Source organism: Phalacrocorax carbo, chromosome 3, assembly GCF_963921805.1.
Source record: "Phalacrocorax carbo chromosome 3, bPhaCar2.1, whole genome shotgun sequence".
Lineage (NCBI taxonomy): Eukaryota > Metazoa > Chordata > Aves > Suliformes > Phalacrocoracidae > Phalacrocorax > Phalacrocorax carbo.
In genome coordinates, this window is record NC_087515.1 from 34,003,791 (window position 1) to 34,023,769 (window position 19,979).

At 35.6% G+C, this 19,979-nt stretch overlaps 1 protein-coding gene across 23 annotated transcripts in view; it reads right to left on the reverse strand.

Moving 5' to 3' along the window:
• NRXN1 (neurexin 1) overlaps nt 1-19,979 on the reverse strand; it is a 726,568-nt gene that overhangs the window by 387,493 nt on the left and 319,096 nt on the right. The window lies entirely within an intron of this gene.

Here is a 19,979-nt window from a genome sequence, read left to right on the forward strand (position 1 = left end):
GTGAGCAGTGTATTTAGGACAAAATTTTCTAAATGCTTAAACACAAAAACTTGTAGTCCTTGATACCACACAAGAGTACAAGGACTGCAGAAGGAAACTCAACAGGTTTTGTTAAATGGCATTGGCCAACCTCAAAAGTAGTTTGTATTAGTACTTTCCTCATTGACTTTCAAATACATTGCCCTGAAATTAATTTAAACACTATATTATTGAGATCGTAACAGTTCAGACTCTTCTTCCATCCTGGTCTTCAGTGCTTTAGATTATAGTAAATCTACTATAAATCTATATCTACTAAATTATTGGCTCTCCCATCATATTCTGACTTTACATTGATCTGATTCCACTTCATTTAAATCACACCAGCAGAAAGTGCTCTTGTATTTAAATGAGAATTGCCATATTGCCACTGTTTTGGCGGGCTGGGCTTTTAAAAATGATTTTAAAGAGGGTAAAATATCTCCAATGAGAAGAAAAGCGAGAGCCCTAATTTAAAAAAATCAAAAGTATTTTTTTCTGGTTTTTATGGACTGATACTACCCTTCCAGACTTATGTCCCTCCACTCCTATTTCCCATGCTGTCTTTCCCCTGGAACTCATTTGTCTCCTTCTAGACAGGACACAGTTAATTTGCTTCATGTACCCAGCACTCGCTCACTTTCTAAGCTACTGATTCTCTCAGACTCTAATACCCTAAATATAAACCTTTCCTTTCAGAGACAGGCTGTAACCTGCAAAAATACACTAAGTATCTCCTCCTGCTTAAGTATGAAATTTATTATCAACATCTATATATTCAGACTTTCTCCTATTTTAAAGGCTTAAATAACTACTAGATTTTATGCATCCCTAGTGTGAATGGATAGTACCAAATAAAAAAGCATAGGCACTTTCATGGCTCCTATAATTTGCTCATAGTCCATCATGCCAGTAAAATCTGCACATCCATTTAAGAGCAGATAATTGCTTGTACAACCATCTTTTACATGGGAAAATACAGACTGTGCAGCCAGCCAATAGAGGTACAAATCTTGATGATGGAATTCATTATGATCTAGGACATACAAAAGTAAAGCCCCAAACATCCTAAGTTATACCTTAGGTACCAAAGTTGAGCGTACATTGTTTTCAGCACCTCAGGTAGAACTTAACTGTCTTAACTGGTCCTTTTTAAAGTCAAAGGAAAAAAGTATGAGCCTCCAAAAGAAAATCTCATTTTCAGTGTGCTGAATATTATAAATGTTCTCTGAAGATACTTATTGTCTCTGCTATCTTGTGAGAAGCCTGTTCAGCCTAATTCAAGCGCTGAAAATTTGCTGAATTCAACTAATAAGTCTGTTAACTGATGGTAACATGTACTTAGATTTTCTGTTATAGATATCTATCCTGTTGTACCTGAATTGGGAGATCTTTTAACCAACTATTTTAACAAAACATCATAAAAACAAACTTGTCACTTTGAAACAAGATACTAGCTTTTGGCATTGCATCAAAACACATTCAAAACTAGTTGTCCAAACCAAACACAGGAATTATTACTGGCTTTTACAATGCCATCCCCACCATCAAGGCACAAACCAAAATGCCACCCAGACTTGCTCGAAGCATTCAATTCTGTGATCAAAAATAGGTATCAAAAATGAAGTGTCAAAAGAAACACAAAGTAAATAGAGACTAGCAAGGGAGACTGGATGGTTCAGTGAATGCTATATTAACCTACAGAACTCAAGTTAGTTACAGGCAAACCACTACTATCTATTTATTGGTCAGTATAAGAAATGTCAGTGGTTTCAGCCTAGCTTGCTAATGGATAACTATGCATACTACAGCAATATCAGGTGACATTTCCCATCTGAAATTTAAGAGAATAAGCGGACAAAGGACAAACCCCTGAGATTACTCCAATAGAGAAAATTTTAGTTTATTTTTAGTTTAAATTTTAGTTTAGTTAAAATAGAGAATTTTAGTTTGAGGTCTGGGATGCCAGTATTTCAGATGGACTTTTACAGCTAAGATAATATATACATAGCAAGCTAAGTTGTAAAGTGAGGACAGCTGAGTGGCTCTGAGAGAGACCTACGTGTGTTCTGTAAATACCTAAAGCAGAATGAGACAACTCTGTGCCATCTCATTTATCCTGCTTTCCAGGGTAAATCTAGCATGCCTCTAATCTAGGCTTCTGTTCCATCAAGCAGCCAGTCTCACAGCCACTGTGCAAACCTTGTGAGGCATCTATATTATACACCAGACTGAAGCGCAAAATATTCAGAAAAGATTCCTCCAGAACTAGATGCAGAAACACAAGACAAATAGGGGAAGGCATTTTAATCTTCATTATCCTTTCTATGGCAGTTGGCTGGAAGAACAGTTCTGGTCTTCCGAATCACTCATTTGCAAACTGGAGTTTAAAAAGTCAATTATTATAGTAAATCAACTGTATTTTAAATGACTGCATCTGCATAATTTTGAAATTCCCTGACTATGCATGTTTCTTATTAATAGAAAAACTTAGTTGCGTTTTAAAGATCAACGATGTGTATCAGTTTATCATTTAAAGCTAATTTATAAATTAACTTGAGAAAGTCTTATTGCAGGTCAAAGAAGTTGTCAACTGTATTTTCTTCCTAACAGACTCATACAGAAAATCCCACAAGAACAGCACATTCACCGAATTGTATCAAGCAAAACATATCAATCTGCACTGCTTGATCAAAATGTCCCAGCCCTCAATAGCTTTATTATAGGCAAAATTGCTTTTAGCAATTTGGGTAAAGTATTGGCAGTTCAGGGTATTTTTATTACTTTATTTTATTACTTTTTTATTTATTTCTGACATTTCAGAAATTAAAACAAAGGAGATTAGAATTGCTAGTATCATTCATTAACCTTCATTTTAGCTATAGAAAAGAATTGCTCATCTTGTTTTGAGTAACAGAAACATAATATTAAATCTGTTTCTGTACATGCACTCATATAGAAATGCAGAAAGCTAAACAAGGTACTTTTGAAAATTCTACTTGCTTCCTCTACATGACCAAACTACAAACAGACTGCATTTAATATTGATCTACTTCACTAGCAAGGAAAACCAGTGTACATAGTGAATGCACTGGGGAAATAATCCAGAGAAGGATACAAAAACCAACCAATCCAGGAATCAAGCACCATATCCAGGTCTGAGGACACAAAGGTTTGTATAGTCATTTGCCTGTTTCTTTTCTTTCTCTTCTGTGAACTTGTTACCCCTGCCCATGGTCTGAGCTGCTCAGTATTTCCCCTCCCCCAGCTTTGTCCAGCTTTTGCCTTAAGCAAGCTATTTTAGTTGGGTTGTCATAGTGTACATACTCATCCATTAATTTATTTAAAGGTGTGAGATATTAATGGTTGGTGACATATGAGTAGCTAAATAGAGCTAGTGGATCAAGGTGGGAGGGTGGAACAAAGATCTATCAGACTAAATTAAATCTAAGGATTCCTGGTGTCTGCCAAGAAAGGTACTGATGATAAACCACTATGATGGTTTGATGGTTGATGATAAAGTGTATTCTCTACAAACAGAATGAGGACCACTACTGAATTTCACCAAGATGGAGAAAGATAGAAACATCAGGAAGTGGTAAACTTTTGTCTTGTAAGTCTTGGCCTCTAGACTTTCCTGCCACATCAAAGTATACGTAGAACACACATACGTGCTCTCGAAATTGGAAGTGTGCTTTGTTGGTTAATAATTGGGCCTATATTAAGTAAAACGACATTTCCTGCAAATATGGTTTTGAAATTGCAGTTACAACTATACATGAATTCAGAGTACATGAGAGGATAAAACTGATTTTTGTTACTGCATTATGAAATATCTACCCCAGCTTAGAGACATTTCTCAACGCATTAATTAAAACATCTATTGTTAGGAATCAGCTGCATTTTAATTTAGTTTTGTAAGTCATATATCTAAGCAAGTGAAACACAAACAGCCTGAAGGGCATGTAATTTTCCTTCTTCTTGGAAATAATAAAAGGAAGTAGCTTTTAAAAGCTAAAACCATAAGTCAGCTAGATCCCTATATTTTTAATAAGAGTGCAGCCTCTCTTTTATACCGTTCTCTAAGGATCACGACTATCAGAAAATGTGCTAAAGGTACAAAAGGTTTTAGGAATCCTCCCAAGGCCCTGAACTAAAGCACAGCAAAGTCAATGAGCTTGAAAATATGGTTGTTTCTTTTTCAGCACACTGCTGAGCATTTTCAGGCCAATTTTCAGATATCATGTTGAACTCAACGATTCACTTTGCTGTAGGTAAGGTGAGCATGAACTTTCAATACATGGCAATTCTATGCTAATTTAAAGCAAGCTTCAGTGCAAAATTATTTACTTTATTTACTGCAGGTAGAAAGGGTGCACTTGCAAAGATCATGCAGCACTACAAACACACTGTAAGGTCATATCCTGCCTTTAATCATGCTAAATATTTTTTAAGGGTGGCCAAATCCCAGGACTCTGAATTGGGATTCAGCAGATTCACTTCCACAAACTACTTGTGTGGCTTTTAGTAAATCTTAATTTGCTTTTACCTTAGTTTGACATGGCTGCTATAATGAAAAATCCCAAGAATTTTAAGCTGAATACATTTAAGCATTTCATTTTGATTAACTAAGATGCACTTAACACACTTTCAGGTCAACATCTTCAACTTCATTCTACCTAAGCTACTGCTGTACATTAGGAAAGCATCTATTTCACAAGCTTGCTATCCCAGTTTCTCAGCCAGCTGCCCAGTTCCCAGAACACTCCTGTATCCAAGACTGAGAAAAGATTACAGAACAATGATAGTAAGGGAAGTCAGCTGGAAAGTCCAGTCACCGGGGAGAGGAGGGACTTAAAGAACCAAGACTGCATCACTGCAGAAACTCACCTAGACACACACCGATAAATGAAAGTGTGTGTTTGTTTAAAGGATAATCCACTATAAGCTAGTGTATTGCACAAGGAAGAATAAAACGGGAGATTTTAATTAATTTACGATGCTGAAATTTTCCCATGGTCATATTACAGACAGCTTTCTTATATAGAAAATTTATTCCAATGAAAAATTCCTTTTAAGTCCTATTTAACAATAACTTTGTAAAACTGGTAGAAAAAAGAATGGTTAATTCATCTGGAGTTATTAGTGGTTTTTTCCTCCTATAACAGGAATAGGATTGAAAATCGTAAGAACTGACTTGGCAGCCTCTGTGTAAAATACTACCAAGACTAACATGAAACTCCAATTTTAAGCAATACTAGTATTCAATTTTTTCAAAGTAAATATTCATTGTTCCGATAAGACTTTAATAACATCCAGGATGTCCAATATTCATCAATTATGTGTGAATTCAGAGTTCTGTCAATAGTATTGATTTGTGAGATGTCGGCTTAAACTAAGGAAAATAAGTGTTCCGAAGATGAGTTCATTTTCTGCTTTCCCAAGAAGAGTTAGAGTTTTACCTCTGGAGACACATTATTCTTGTCTCGACTACCCAAACCAAAAGCCCCAAACCCTACAAAACACAAAGCAGAAGCACACACACTGTCCTGCCTTTCTAGAAACAGTGAGAATATTCCTCTAAGCTTTCAAATAGAGTCTCATACACCTGGCAATCTACTTTTCCTTAGACTTCATCTCTACAAATTACTATTCAAATAGAGTGCCTCAGCTTCCAGAGGAACTTTGCTGCCTCCTCTGAACGCAAGACATCTGGAGGAATTCTGACTTGGAAGAAGGATTTCACCATGAGACATCTATCTAAATAACTTTGATAATCTGGACCTTAATCACTCATCTGCAAATTGCTGTCAATCAGCTAATAAGTACAAAGACGACTGAGATACACAGATGCTACAGGGAACAGCTGTGTAGTCACCTATAGCAGATCTCTAAGTGTACCCTGATGGTGCAGACACACTTTGTGAGTCTGAAGGACCTATGCTACTGTCTTCTACTGCTAAGTCTGCCCTCTTTCTTTCCACTTAAATCCAGTGTAGGAAAAAAAAGTGATTATTGCAGAAAAAGTTGGTACACACTTGATCTTTTCCTTTTTCCCTCAGAGAATTGGAATATTTGTTGTACTTTCTTTAGATTGTAACTGACAACTGGAAAGAGGCAGAAACAGCTTTGATCACACATTAGCCTTTCTGACTTTGATATTGACTGTGCCCATTTATATCAAACCACAGCTTATAAAACTCTGAAGTACATTTAAAAATACAAGCAAGCCCAACTTAAGTATGCTTCTCCATAATTTACCTTTTTATGAAAATATTACCTTTATGTTTAGGCAAAAATGAACATAACAGAAAAAAAAACCACTTAAATATTTCTTTGTACCCTTATATCTTGCACATTGTGCTTAAGAATAAGCAGGTTGGTAAATAGCTGGCACAGAAAGGAAAATAATTTGGACTGTGACTTTATTTTAAGAATAAGGCCCTCTTAATTTACAGGTGTCTTCATCCCAAGGCACAGCTGTTATAAAATATGTAACAACTAAATCTCACACTCATATCCTTTTTTTTTCTTTAAATGAAAATGCTGAATCATAACATTTTGCCTAGTTAAGGGTAAATAAAATAATGCTTAAAGATTTGTGATTGCTGATTATCATTTAAATGCTTTAAAATATTTTTATACTCATCATGGATTGGAAAGCACAATTTCTTGGCACTGCTTATTCTTGGATGCTTCTACATAGGCAGGAGTCAAGCAAGGAGCACTAAAATAAACATTTCAGATTATCTGCAAAAATTACACACAGATGAATACAAAGGGTGATTCCTGTTCTATAAACAGCCTCCGCTGACTTTGATGGGTATGGGATTCATCTCTGATTTTTTCCAACTTACACAATAGATGACACATGAAGCCTATGTTTATTTTCCTGTATATTCCTAAACTATTTCACAACACACTTGCAAAAACATGCTTTTTCTGATTTGTATATTTCTTCATCACTATGTCATGTCATTCTTGCTCCAAGTTTATCCTTGTAAAATTTCATCAACACAGTGTAATAGTTCATGATTATTTTTAGACCTTTTCAGCTTCTGAAGAGCCACTGATTCAGCTGCCCCAGATTTCATCCAGAATTTCAGATTCCTGATGCTCTGAATGATATGGGCCAAAGGGCACAGCACTTGGCATTTTATCAGTTGCAGGGTCATATAAAATAAATTTGTATCTTAAGATTTCAATGCTCTAGTACTATTTTTAAAAAGGTAAACAATACACATTAACAGTTACTTGAATCTTTTAAAGAAAAAAATTCAGTCTGAATTATTCAGACTGAAACTGTAGACAGCATTGTAACTATTTTTTAAATGTTTCTTTCAATTTTGAGTTAGGTCTGATATTCCTTATGTGCAAGAAACCATTCTGAATACTAATTATAAGGGAACCAATAAAAATTTCCCTATAAAACCAGCATTTTTTTCCAGGCATACTTTTTCAGGATTTCTGAGCCTAAAATATGGTTTATAAAAATTACTACATATTTATTCCAGTAAATATTTTGTTGGGAATAGAAGTACTAAACGGTCTTAGATAGCACATATGTTTAAGACAGTTTGCATAAATTTAATATGGCATTTTATTAAAGGTAAGTTTTTAGCAATTATTCCATCTTCTTCATGTGATTTCTTACCCAAAAAACCAATGTGTGTTTCTTTTCTGCATACAAGACTTTTTTCTGCATTCTCCATCAAATTTTTTCACACTATGTTTCACACTTTTTCACACTATGTTTCAGCTGCTTCTAAAACTGCTACTTTCCCAGACTTATATTTATGGTGGCTAAATGAAACTGAAGTTAACTGCGAAGCCTGCAATAGTGACTTTTAGTTTTACTTTTTCATTGTTTACTTGCAACTTTTTGAGATTTTCATTTTGCAATGATGGCTGCTCAAGCATTTACATGCTAACAATATGTACAGTCAAGTACCTTTTGCTTTCTGTTATTTCCAGGCTGATGCTTGTTCTGTCTCTTGCATGCCCATATAAAACTAAAACATCATGACTTTAAAATTGAATAGATGGAATTGATTTTAACATTGAGAGATTATCTCGAATATTCTTTTGCCATTTTTTATATCTTAAGGATAGTGCTCAGTGTCAGTGAATGATTATTTTGTTATTAAAAAAAAAAAGTGAACTTCGTGACAGAAGTTCCTACTTGCACTTTCTTAAGGCGTGCTCTGTATCTTGGTTCAAGTAATTTTAGGCAATCAAGAATCCACACTGCAGTCTTTTCTAGCTACTGCTGCTCTTATTGATAGCTAATTAGCCTGTCAACTGACTTCCTAAGTGTCTTCTATCACATGCAAAACATTAGCTGGAGATGCAAGAATACTACTTCCCCTGAGAGCTCGTGGTGTACATCTATGTTGTTCCCTCCCAGGAAAGAGCATACTTACTTTCAGACTGCTGAAATGTTGGACAGCAAAAACTGCGTGGACAATTCCATGTAGAGCAGTAACCCCAACACAAATTCAACAGGTAATTTTCACCTATACTCAACAACTACAGTGCTTCAATTTTTGTAAAACTAGAATTCCTTAGGTGGTAGTGAGCATATTATCTACGCTTGTTATTCTTCATTTCTGATCCGATTTACAGAAGTCACACATAAACAGTTCATGGCACATGAGTGAAAGATGGAACTGTCAACTTACCTATTTGGTCTTTTTTTTCCAGACACATTTTACTATTAGCAAGAAAAGACTTAATGTGCAGAGACAGAGAGGAACTTTTAACTAATGAAATGTTATTTCTACATACACGTACTTCACTCCTTGGAGGAAAATCTCACAGAACATAAAATGAATGAGAAATAATACCAAAAAATTAGTATAAGCTACATTAACCACAGCTCCCTCTTTTCTTTAATAGTTTTTTTTCTCATTCCATGTCTTGGTCTTCATCTTGTGTCTTGTTGCTTCAGTACTGCCTAGACAAAAAACTGCTGAAGAATTCTTTGCACACTTCCCAAAGGGGACTGCATCTCAGAAAGCCAACTTTATCTTGATGTCTCAGTTCAGAGTAATATCTCCTTTGAAGTGACTTGTCTGATGGAGTGAGGCCTAGAAATCAGCTGGAAGGGAGCATAAGTTAACCTTTTGTTATGTCATCCAAAAATGAAATGTGCTTGGATGAAAATTTTAACTACTACCTGAATATAATTCATTAAAGTCATTGTCAAGAGGAGATAATAAGGAAGCAGTTATGTGGTTCCAGTAATAAGCTACTGAGTGCTTAAAATGTTATGATAGATGCTTTATGCATTTTAATAGACACAAATGCAAAATGTGCTAGATACAGCATAAGTGTTTTTAATATAAGAACCTGCTCATCAGTGACATGCACTGGGTAGGTGCTTTTAATGCTATTAGGTCCTCAGAAAAAGCACATTGAAAAATGAATTACTGTTCTTATAACATTAATGGAGAATAATATTTTAGCTAAGTGCTTGCTAGACTTCATCAAGACTGAACTTATGAAAAGATGACTTGTTGCAAAGAAGTGAAGCAATTATAAAATAGCCTACCTTTTTGAAACAGTTATACAGCTAAAATTAATAAGTACTTATACGATGTTTTCTGCAGATGCAGTAAAGAAGGGGCCATCAAAATGGCACAGATGCCTTGGAAACCAGGTTCTGTGAACTTGTGTTTATGCAAATAAGCAGATAACTCTACTTCTGCATTAGAGAGCTACCTATGGAAAAGACAGTCAAAGGCTCTATGTCCACGTACTGTTCACTACTGTCTATAATCAGATTCTACTGATCTTAATGCTTAAGGAGTAAGATAGTTGCTTAGCTGGGATTTATTCCAGACTTCCAGGAGTAAAAATGTATAAAAGTATCAGCATAATCTTAATTTAATAAAAATTTTAGTATGGTACACCTTTTTTCCCCCCTCCTTTTTTCATTCTTTCTTTGACTGAAGAAGAGGTAGTCAAGCTTTCCCTAAGCAGCTTGGTTCTCCTAATCACACCAAGCTGAGAAATACGACCTGATCTGGCTCTCACTGAAGTTGGTTGCACTTTTTTATAATGTAGAAGTGTTCTATTAATAACATCTATTAATATGAGAAGGGCAGACAGAAACTTGGCAATTCACCTCATGAATGTTAGACCTATTCCAATGCTCACATGCTGTGATAGTAAGAACCAGACATCCCATTGAAATTTCACTTTCTCTGATTCTATATTCCCCTTCTCCCTTACCTCTTACCTGTGTATATCCTTTTCATTAAAAAAAAAAAAAAAAGAAAAACCCCACCCAAAAGCTTGTTATATGAATTCTTCACAAGTATATATTAGGACAGAGTGATGGCTGTAAGCATGTGATATGTTGATCAGAAAAAACAGTATCCACCTGCAGAGAGATGGTAGTTTGTTTGGTTTTCCTTAAAAAGCTCTGGAGATAAGCAAAGCAGCATTGATTCAGTAAGGCATCGTATTCAGAAAAGTCCTATGCATGTTCTTAGTATATTTAAATGCTTTCTGAACTAAACTATTAATGGTTTTAGTATCTTTTTAGGCAGATTCATTTGGAAAAACCCCTAAGGTTGTATCACCTGAAAAAAAACTCTTCAAACAGTAATCCTGTAATAGAAAGACCGCAGAATTTCTCCATAGAATTTTCATTTATAAGCACTTCTAAATGCTTTCTACAAAAGTATTAACTAAAAGTACCACAACAGCTTTATTTCTTAGAAACAGAGCCCTAAGAAAGAAAGGAGGAATTATGTAAACAGCAAATAAAGGGATTTATACATAAAGCCTCGTAGTATTTCTGATCTAAGTATAAAGTTAGAAACGTTATCAGCTGAGCAGTGCTGAGTTACTGGTATTTTTTTCTTCATACTGAATGCTAACAATTATTTTCTTTTTAAAGAGCTACAGACCAAAATTTCTTGCCAAAAAACTCTTGGTACTAAGACAAAAAAATTATTCACAACACTTAGTACATATGAAACAGCCAAATTGATTAATGGTTTATCCTAATTTGGCTGTGTTTATCAGCTAGCTAAGAATGGATTTTTTTAGGAATTAATTGAAATATTGGCTTATATTATCTGCTGCCTTCTGTGCAGTAATACTCTGACTTTCATAGAATCTGATTACAAAATTTAGAATGACTTTATACAACCCAACTGATGATAGATTTATATATATACATATATATGGCTTTTATAGCAATTTCCTGTTTGCTCTGAATACAGGGTATAAACTAGTGATAAAATGATTAGGAAAAGAAGCTGCAAAATAAGAGGAGAAATGGTGCATAAGACAAATGTTACTGAATGTTACACCCAAGTTCTGTATTGTCTTGCATTCAGCCTTTGACAATGACCAGCAATTGATGTTTAGAGAGGAAGGGAACAATATTAATGGATTTTCTCCTAACTATTTGCTGCCAGCTTCTAGCAGCCTATAGCTTGCAGACTTTCTGAGCTAAAGCTGCATCTAGATCATCAGCTTGGATACCAATGACAATCTTCTGTCCCCTTAAATAGCAAAGAAACAAAAATCCCTGTTTGGGAACGTAAGGGTGGCCTTGCCAGGTGAGACCAGACGTCCAGCTAGCCCGGCACTGTGCTTTCAACAGCAGCAAAGAAAAGCAGGGCCACTGTATAGTAATTACTACTCTAACAGAGTCACAGTTTTTAGTGACTAACATATTAGGGACTACCAGAGGTACAGAAACTGCCGTATCACAAAAAGTCCTTGATGTATTTCAATTTCATACTACTTATTAACTTACTGATGTTTCTTACAGCTGTGTAATCACATCTTTACAAAAATATACTCATATTTTCTCAGGTATCTTCCCCACCACCACAGCTTGCCTAGCTTCTCTGTATAGGAAAGCCAATCCATACTTGGAATCCTCCCTGTTGCGGTGCATTATATTTTTCCTATTTAAGTTCAGCATGAGGAACAGGAACTAAAATCACATGCAGGATTCAAGATGTGGATAAACAATGACTGCACAATAGCATAATGTTGGTTTTTTTTGTTCTGGTCTTACTTCCTTTTCCCATAGCTAATAACATCCTTTGGGATTTCTGGGCACTACTAAGCATGGAACTGTTTTACAGGAGCTATTTACAATGACCACACAATTTCTTTGGCTCAGTGCTAACAGAATCCATTGCTGTGCTTGCATGATTAAGGTTAATTTTTCTAGTATGAATTACTTTGTACATATTGATATTTAATTCCACTTGTGATTTTACTATCCAGTCATTCAGCATTTTGAAACCCTTCAGAAGACTCCCACATGCAGCATTTCATTTGATTTTCCTAAATAATCTAATTGCACCTGCAAATACTATCATCTCAGTGTTCCTCCCCTTCTCTCAATCATTTATGAATATGTCAGTAGAGATTCCTGTGGGACCAGTTGATAGCAGAGCTTTACTGTGAAATGACTGCTATTGCAGCCCGGTTCACTAATATGAATGAGATGACATTAGCTTTTATATATTCTCCCACAGAAGAAAATAGTATTCAATTGCTTTGCTACTACTGATTAGAACATCACTCCTCAATATCCCCACAAGATTAGATTGTAACACCCACTTTCTGTCACGAAAAAATTTGTGAGCATAATTTAGATCACCAGTCCTGAAATGTGATTAAGTCATCTTGCTTCTCAAAAACTAAATAAGAAAAAAGTAAAGTAAGTAAAATTTAGGACCTGCTATACATTAAAAACTTAGTTTTTACTGCTTCTTCCCATTACAATAGTAGAAAGGCCTATTCTACTTCTACTGAAAAGTCCTTTTATGAAAGATCTGATAGGACCAGTATGAGCTAGACACATACAAGTCCCTTGCATATAAATCAGGATTTATTAATTCAAGATAATCCATACTTATTGATCCTGCACATCCTGGAGACTGCTTTGTCCCTGTTGATAAAATGAGATGCTACATGCTTGCAGCAATCTCTGCTTTCCTATCATCCAGGAGTCCCCTTGTCATATTTAGTATTTTGGAGGATGTCCTGCTCCCCACTCTCCTGTAAGAGTCAGGCTGAAGGTTCAGAGGGAACAACTTCAGTCAACTCCAGACCATGCCCTCGGGCTCTGCTGGTAACACCTTGGCAGATTACCAATACTCAGAGCCAGCTGATATATATCCACACAATGGCCCTGACTCATATAGCTCCATATATACACTAAATTGAAGACTATCTATACCTGGCCTTGTAAAATTGAACTATACACTGAAATATCACAACAATTTTATTGACAGTCTGCCAGAAGCCTAATGGCAATTTTCTCCTCTGCTAGCTAAGAAAAAGCAAACACAGATGAGGTTTTATGAGCAGCAAGTAGAATGCAGACACAGAAATAAACTTTATTGCTGTCCTTCAGGTAGGCTGGAGGTACTGATAGAGTGAAGCTTTCAATCTCCAGTAACCGACCTTGAAAGCTTTGTCAGCAGGGAGAAAGTAAATATGATAGACCCTTAAATGGTCATCCAGCAAATCTAAAGCACCTATTTTCATTTTAAGGAAGGTCTGAGCTTTTGTTTGGTGTATTAATATGATAATTCTCTCCCATGCTCCAGCTAAGCAGGTTCAGGCCTGAGTTAGAAGTGAACAAATGGGTACCTCACCACTGGCATTGACAAATTATACATGTGCAAAACTCTTTAAGATTTCTTTATAATTAGCTGGTTGAGTAAAATTTTCATATGTCCTTTATTAGTTCAAGTTTCTAATATTTCTTCTTTTAATAACTGAATAAGGAAGGGGTAAAAATGGCTGCCTTTTAGATAACTTGAGTATTGCCCTGCATGATTTTTGTGTTTACCAAAACATACATTTTAGCTGAGAAATCAGCGTATTACAAGACTGATTTTTTTAAAAATAAATCATTATGGGGGAGAGCTTACACTCAGAAGTCCAATAAAAAACTGTTAGCTTCTCAGAATCCTCTCTCAATCCAAACCACATCCATATGAAATTTCACAAAAAACCACAACACAAAACAGATTGCAAACCTTTGTTATCTTATGTGAATGGTCAAAAAGCAAAGAATCCCCTCAGCTGGCATCTCCTAATATGTATCCTCTTCTTGATGCTCAGTGACTTTTCCTCAAGTTTGAAACTCCCTAAAACTGGGCCTCAGGTATTTCCTAGATTCAACTTATAACTTGTTTTATGAGCCAAATTCAGGAGAGAAGGAAAATAGTTGTGATGTATATAACTGAAGATGCAGACTTTACCCAGAAACCCTTCTAAAAGTTCCCTTCAGATGTCTGAAATATTTCTTTCTTAACTGATACAGATCAAGCATTCCACATCTCAAGAAGTAACAATAACATGTCAATAACATGTATTTTTCCAGGATGTTTTTTTGCTCAGATGTAGACCAGATGAATCCACTTTAGGACAGCATAAGTCTGCATTGCTGAAAAAAGCAATCCACACTCTCCTCCAGAGTTTGTTTTTCTACTGTCTCTACACCATTCCTGTGTCCCCCCTCTCCTGTTTTACCCTACAGCAGGTGTCCATGTGTGTCATGTGATAAAACTGCTCAGAAAACTGCAGCAAGTTAAAGTCAATGATTTTGTTAATGGGCCGCTTCTCTAGTGAAATTCACCACATGGACGCTTGAGCATTTGCGCTGGCAGCAAAGCAATAGGCAATGCAAGAGCAGGACAAGCAGACAGGAAGGGGATTAGAACAACACAACCTTAAAGTAAATGACAAACTTTTTAAGAATTATTTTTAAGACACAGACAAAATTCTGCAGCATAAACCCCAAAGAATTGTATATGGAGCATTTGAAAAATGATCAGCAACAGCCCTGCTGGTTCCCTTTGCATTCTCAGTTAAGTTGCTCCTACCATTCACGGAGCAGAGAGGACCTTCTCAGAAATATTTTTGAGTGTTAACATCTATCAGCATCTTGGAAAAGTTTACTGCATATTTATAACTTTTCATAAAGTCAAGTTACAGACCTTGCCCTAGGTGCTTCCAAGGAGCAGAAGCCAGTTACAAGTGAGGGGAAACAGCTACTATTTTTCTCCAGAGCAGGTGGGTGAGTAGACTGGAGGAAGAGGTGAATGGCTTTTCTGTCACACCTCTAGTAAGCCAATTAATATGATGGGCTTACATGGCATAATCCTGTGCAGCAACACTTCTTTTCACCCTACATTCGACGGAGAACAAGGAATCAGAAGGATCTCTCCTAAATGGTTTCTGTGGCCGTACAAAATAAATTTTGGGCTGTCCCTTAACTACTTTAGTCCTCTTGACTACGTTTATACAGGCTATTTTGCTTTCAAACCTGAAAATTTTTTTCTAGCCTACCTGTTTTCAACTTCAGAACAGAGTGCCTGAAACATAGATACAGGATGGTTTTAGTGCAGCTTCAGGACTAAGCACTAAGGAATCCAGTGAAACAAGCTCTGAATAAAGAAACAGGTTCCCTTTTTTTGTATGTCTTTCGACCTTTTTCCTTTGATTAGATTCCAGTGATGGTTCTATTAGCAATTAGGAGATTGTCATCAGAACCTGGCTGAAAAGGGCCACATGGGTTTTCAGTTTTGTTGCACAGCAGCAGACCCCTTTTTTCAGGAAATCATGTGAAAAGGGGTGTTTAAAGTGATATTGCTGAATGAGGAGGCATCCAATGACCCCATGTTCTAAATCTGCAAATTATAGCCAAAGCTTTGAAAGAATTATTTCTGATTATTTCAAACTTTACGCTCCAAACAGAGGGGAGTCCTTGACTGAACTTGCATTGAAAGCACCCTGCTGATTTACTATATGTCCTCTACAGTAAAGCTCTTTTGCATATTTTCAGTAGGCTGCCAGCCATACTGAACGGGAAAAAGATCAAAGCCACCTCACAGAATTCATAAGCACTGTGTAAGGAAACAGGCTAAATACAAAATCTTACATTTTGGAGGGGGGAGCTACAATATTGTATAATTTTAATGATTTTCTACTGCCAACAACAACAAAAAAGGAGCAAACAATGTATTCTATTAACTCTTTTCACCAGATAGTGAGAAGTTAATACATGGAAATGTATTTGTGATTTGCTCATGACAGTAGATTTTGCAATATCCATAAGAACACTGCTGAAGACTCTGGACTTTGCAACAAAATGCATTTTTACAAAGAGTAACTTTCAAAAGGATGTACAGCCTTCATTGAAGATTTGCTGCTGCTTAAAATCTATATGAAAACTGTAAATATACTGTAATTGAACACCACTGTTGGTTCTTCAATACATATAATTCTCCTGTTATTTACCAATAATCTGACATAGCTCCTTGTCATGCTCTGGATTTGTTGAATACCTTGACAAGAAAAAATGCTTCAGTAACAGATGTTACATATTCCAAACAGAGTAATTTAATCATCTGTAATGTGCACATCTGCAGAGAAGCAAAGTTTTTAAAGGATAGATGCACAAAACAAGGAAAAGAGATAAAGGATTACAGGGAAAAACAGAGAAATTAAACAGAGGGAGAAAATAAAATGAGAGAAAAAATATAAAGGATATAGAGAATGGATGAAGAACTAGGTAGACACAGAAGGAGGGGTGCATGCAAATACAAATGAAGGGGCACTTCACTGGAAGGACAAGCAGAGGACCTAAAAGCCCAGGAAATTGTTCCTAATTTGGAAAGGTGGTCACCCAGTTAACAAAGACATTCCCTGGGGAATAGTGTACATGTATACAGCCACAGTATTCTCTGCTCCCTGCTTCCTAACATTCTGCAATTCTTATTCATTTCTTATGACAGTCCTACATTTGAGTATAACTGAATTCAGTGGGATTACTCTCTGAATTACTGCCTATAGAAGCAAAACCGTGTACCGAGAACTGACCTAGATCACTCCTGCACCATGTCTCACTAGTTGAGCAATCTTTCACAGCAACATTCAAAAAAAAAGTATTATCTTGTATCTTTTCACATTGAACAAAAGTATCAGATTCAGAAATGAGAGCTAGTTATTTACCGGTTAACATTACTATTTGTATAATGATCAATTAATAAAAATCCTATAGTCCTACTCCACTGACTCCTATAAAATGTAGACTACTTTTCAGAAATTATAGCAATGCAAAAAAACCCCACAAAAGATGAAATAGCATGTAAGACTGCACATGCTTGTAAAAAAAAGCACATAAAACCCAAGAGCCTCTAGAGTTACAGCTACCTAGAAATTTTCAGATGCTACTGTTTTGGAAGCATTAAAACTGGGGTGGGGGGGGGAAGGGAATTTAAATTAAGTCAAGATAGTAGCCCTTAACATTCTAGCAGTGGAAAAATATGGAAATATAGCACACCTGTATTTGTTCACAAATCATTTGAAAATTGTTATTGATCTGCCATGTAAATTTTGTGAGAAGAAGTTCCATCTCTGAGAAATAATAGAGAAAAATCCCATTCAATAGGATTCAATGATATTTGTAACTTATGCTTTACAGACTGAAATTAAAAGATAAAAGCTACTTCCTTCTCTGAAAGGGAAAATATTGTATTTTTTATTTTATTTAATTTATCTTTTTAGCATTTCTCCTTTGCAAATTTTAAGAGTTAGTACATCAATTTTGTATGTAATGTAAAAGCAGTCAATTTACAGTTCTTTTTCCAGAACAACTAGTGCCAAGAAATGCTTCACATTCGTGTTATTTGAACCAACATCATTCACCTCAGTCTTATTTTTAAATTAATTCCTCGGTCTATCAAAACTAATACTGAAACTACAGTAGCCATTTCTGTTCATAACATAAGTTTTCCCCTTTTTCCTGATATCAGCCTCAACACTGAGCTAAATGTACCTGCAGTTTAAAAGGACCATTTATTTCGCTGCCTGACAGACAGTTTTGTTTTGTGAACTTTCAGGTCTGAAGAACACTATGAGGTGATTTAAGGATGTACAAACCCAACATTTCAGCAATGGTGTATTTTCTGGTTGACACGAGACAGAATTTCTAGTGGTGTAAGGTTTTATAAAGATAGCAATCTTCTAACCTAGCACAAAACAAAAACAGTTTGACTGTAGTATGCCACTCAGTTCCATAAAAATGGCATGAAGTGAACAGCCTCCATAACATTGTTAATGAGACTCCAGCTCAGTAGCGACCTGACATCTGAATAACGTTTTGAAATTTTAAAAAAGTCTGTATTTCAAACAAGGAAGACCACAAAATGCCACCTCTTCTGCAACACAGGACATTAGCTAAAGCTGAAAAACGCGTTGAAGAAATTGCCTCTAAAATCTCAGCCCCGACCAGCCAACAGTTGGTTATTTGATCTGCAGTGAGCAGAAGACAGGTTTCAGGCTGCACTCAAGGGAAAATCGGAAGAGAAGGTGCAATATTTTAGTCACTAGATTTGTAATTCACTGTAGGAAATAAGGTGCTTAAAAGTAATGTTTTCCTTTTCTTCTCTCAAGCAAAACACCAATTTTTGTTTATTTTCAGTTTTACATTTTCTTTAAAGCTGTCTCTCTAAATTCAAATCAGATAGCTTCATCCTGACCTTAACTCTGTTACTAGCCTAGATATAATACATAGTATTTCAGTGGCAACAGTCAAATCATATTAAGATGACTAAATTCTAGGCAACAGAAATGGGAAAATCTGAAAAAATTTTCCTAAACATGAAAACTAGATTTACTTCTATCAACATAAAATCAGGACCAGTATACATCCAGCTCTCAGTAGAGTCAAAAAGATAGGCACTGAACTATTAAAGTGTTTAGCAAATTAAGATTCGAGTTCCGGATGCTGTTGCTTTGAAACAAATTGTGTGTGTTCCACTGAAATCCATTGTATTGTCTAATAAGCGAGCATCTTCTAAGGACTGCTCAGAACAATAATTCTTCATAATCTAAAAATTAAAACACAGAAATTGCTCATGAAACGTTATCTGGTTGTTGAAAAACTAGAGCGAGTGCTGATAAGAAAGCATTGTAGTACTTACCGTACCGAAAGCTCACAAAAATCTGTTCAGTACACAAGCACCCAAGGGAGATGGGACTAATCAAAGTTCATTTCTAATAACAAAAAAGGCTACAAACAAACTGCAAAGAAAAATAACTTATGAGTATTTGATACCAAGGATATTTGGTACAGAGTTTATGCTGCTTACGTATGAGACCAAGAACTCATAACTGCTAATTCAATTCAGTACATATGTGTCTCTTGTTTACAATCCTTTAATTGGAGGCTTATTACTTACTCTGTATTTGCAGGTTCTCTTTTGATCCAAAACCTGATTAAAAATGGAACCTTGAAATAATTTTAATTTATTTTTATGACACCTCATTTTGTCCAAGAGATTAAAAACCAAAACTCCTATCGTACTGTGGCTTTATTACTGATTATTTTTTCCTATATTAGTAATTCCCTTTTCAGAGGGATTTTCTGATTTTAGTAAAGAAGTTAAGAAAAAAGCAATATTGCTTTGCCTAAGGAAAAAGGAATTTAACAGCAGCAGGCAAACTCATTACATTTCTGCCCAAAAAGCTGCTTGTCTTATACTTGGAAATCTTTTTCTAATTGGGACTTTGTCATGGTCAAAAAATAGCATCCTGTGACAGACCAATGAAACGCTTCTGAGATTTTTTTTGTGATCCTATATATTTTGGCAATGGACAATGAACATTTTTTGGCAAGCAGAAATATTTGTTTTTTATAAGTGAATTAAATTTTTGTTTGTTTGTTTTGAGACGAGGAAGCTATCTTTATGCCTCGGTACCTGCAAGCGTTTCCTTTACTGTATTGAAAGGTCTGTCTGGGTTTAAGCATGGTTTAGATTAAAAACTTGCCTCAAGAAAACTTTGCTTTTTAACACAAATGCTGTATTTTTGTCATGTAAAGTTATTCATTACAAACTCTATTAGCAGATGACACATTATAAATAACTGCAGTTGCCTATTTTTCTTTGTGGACTATAAAG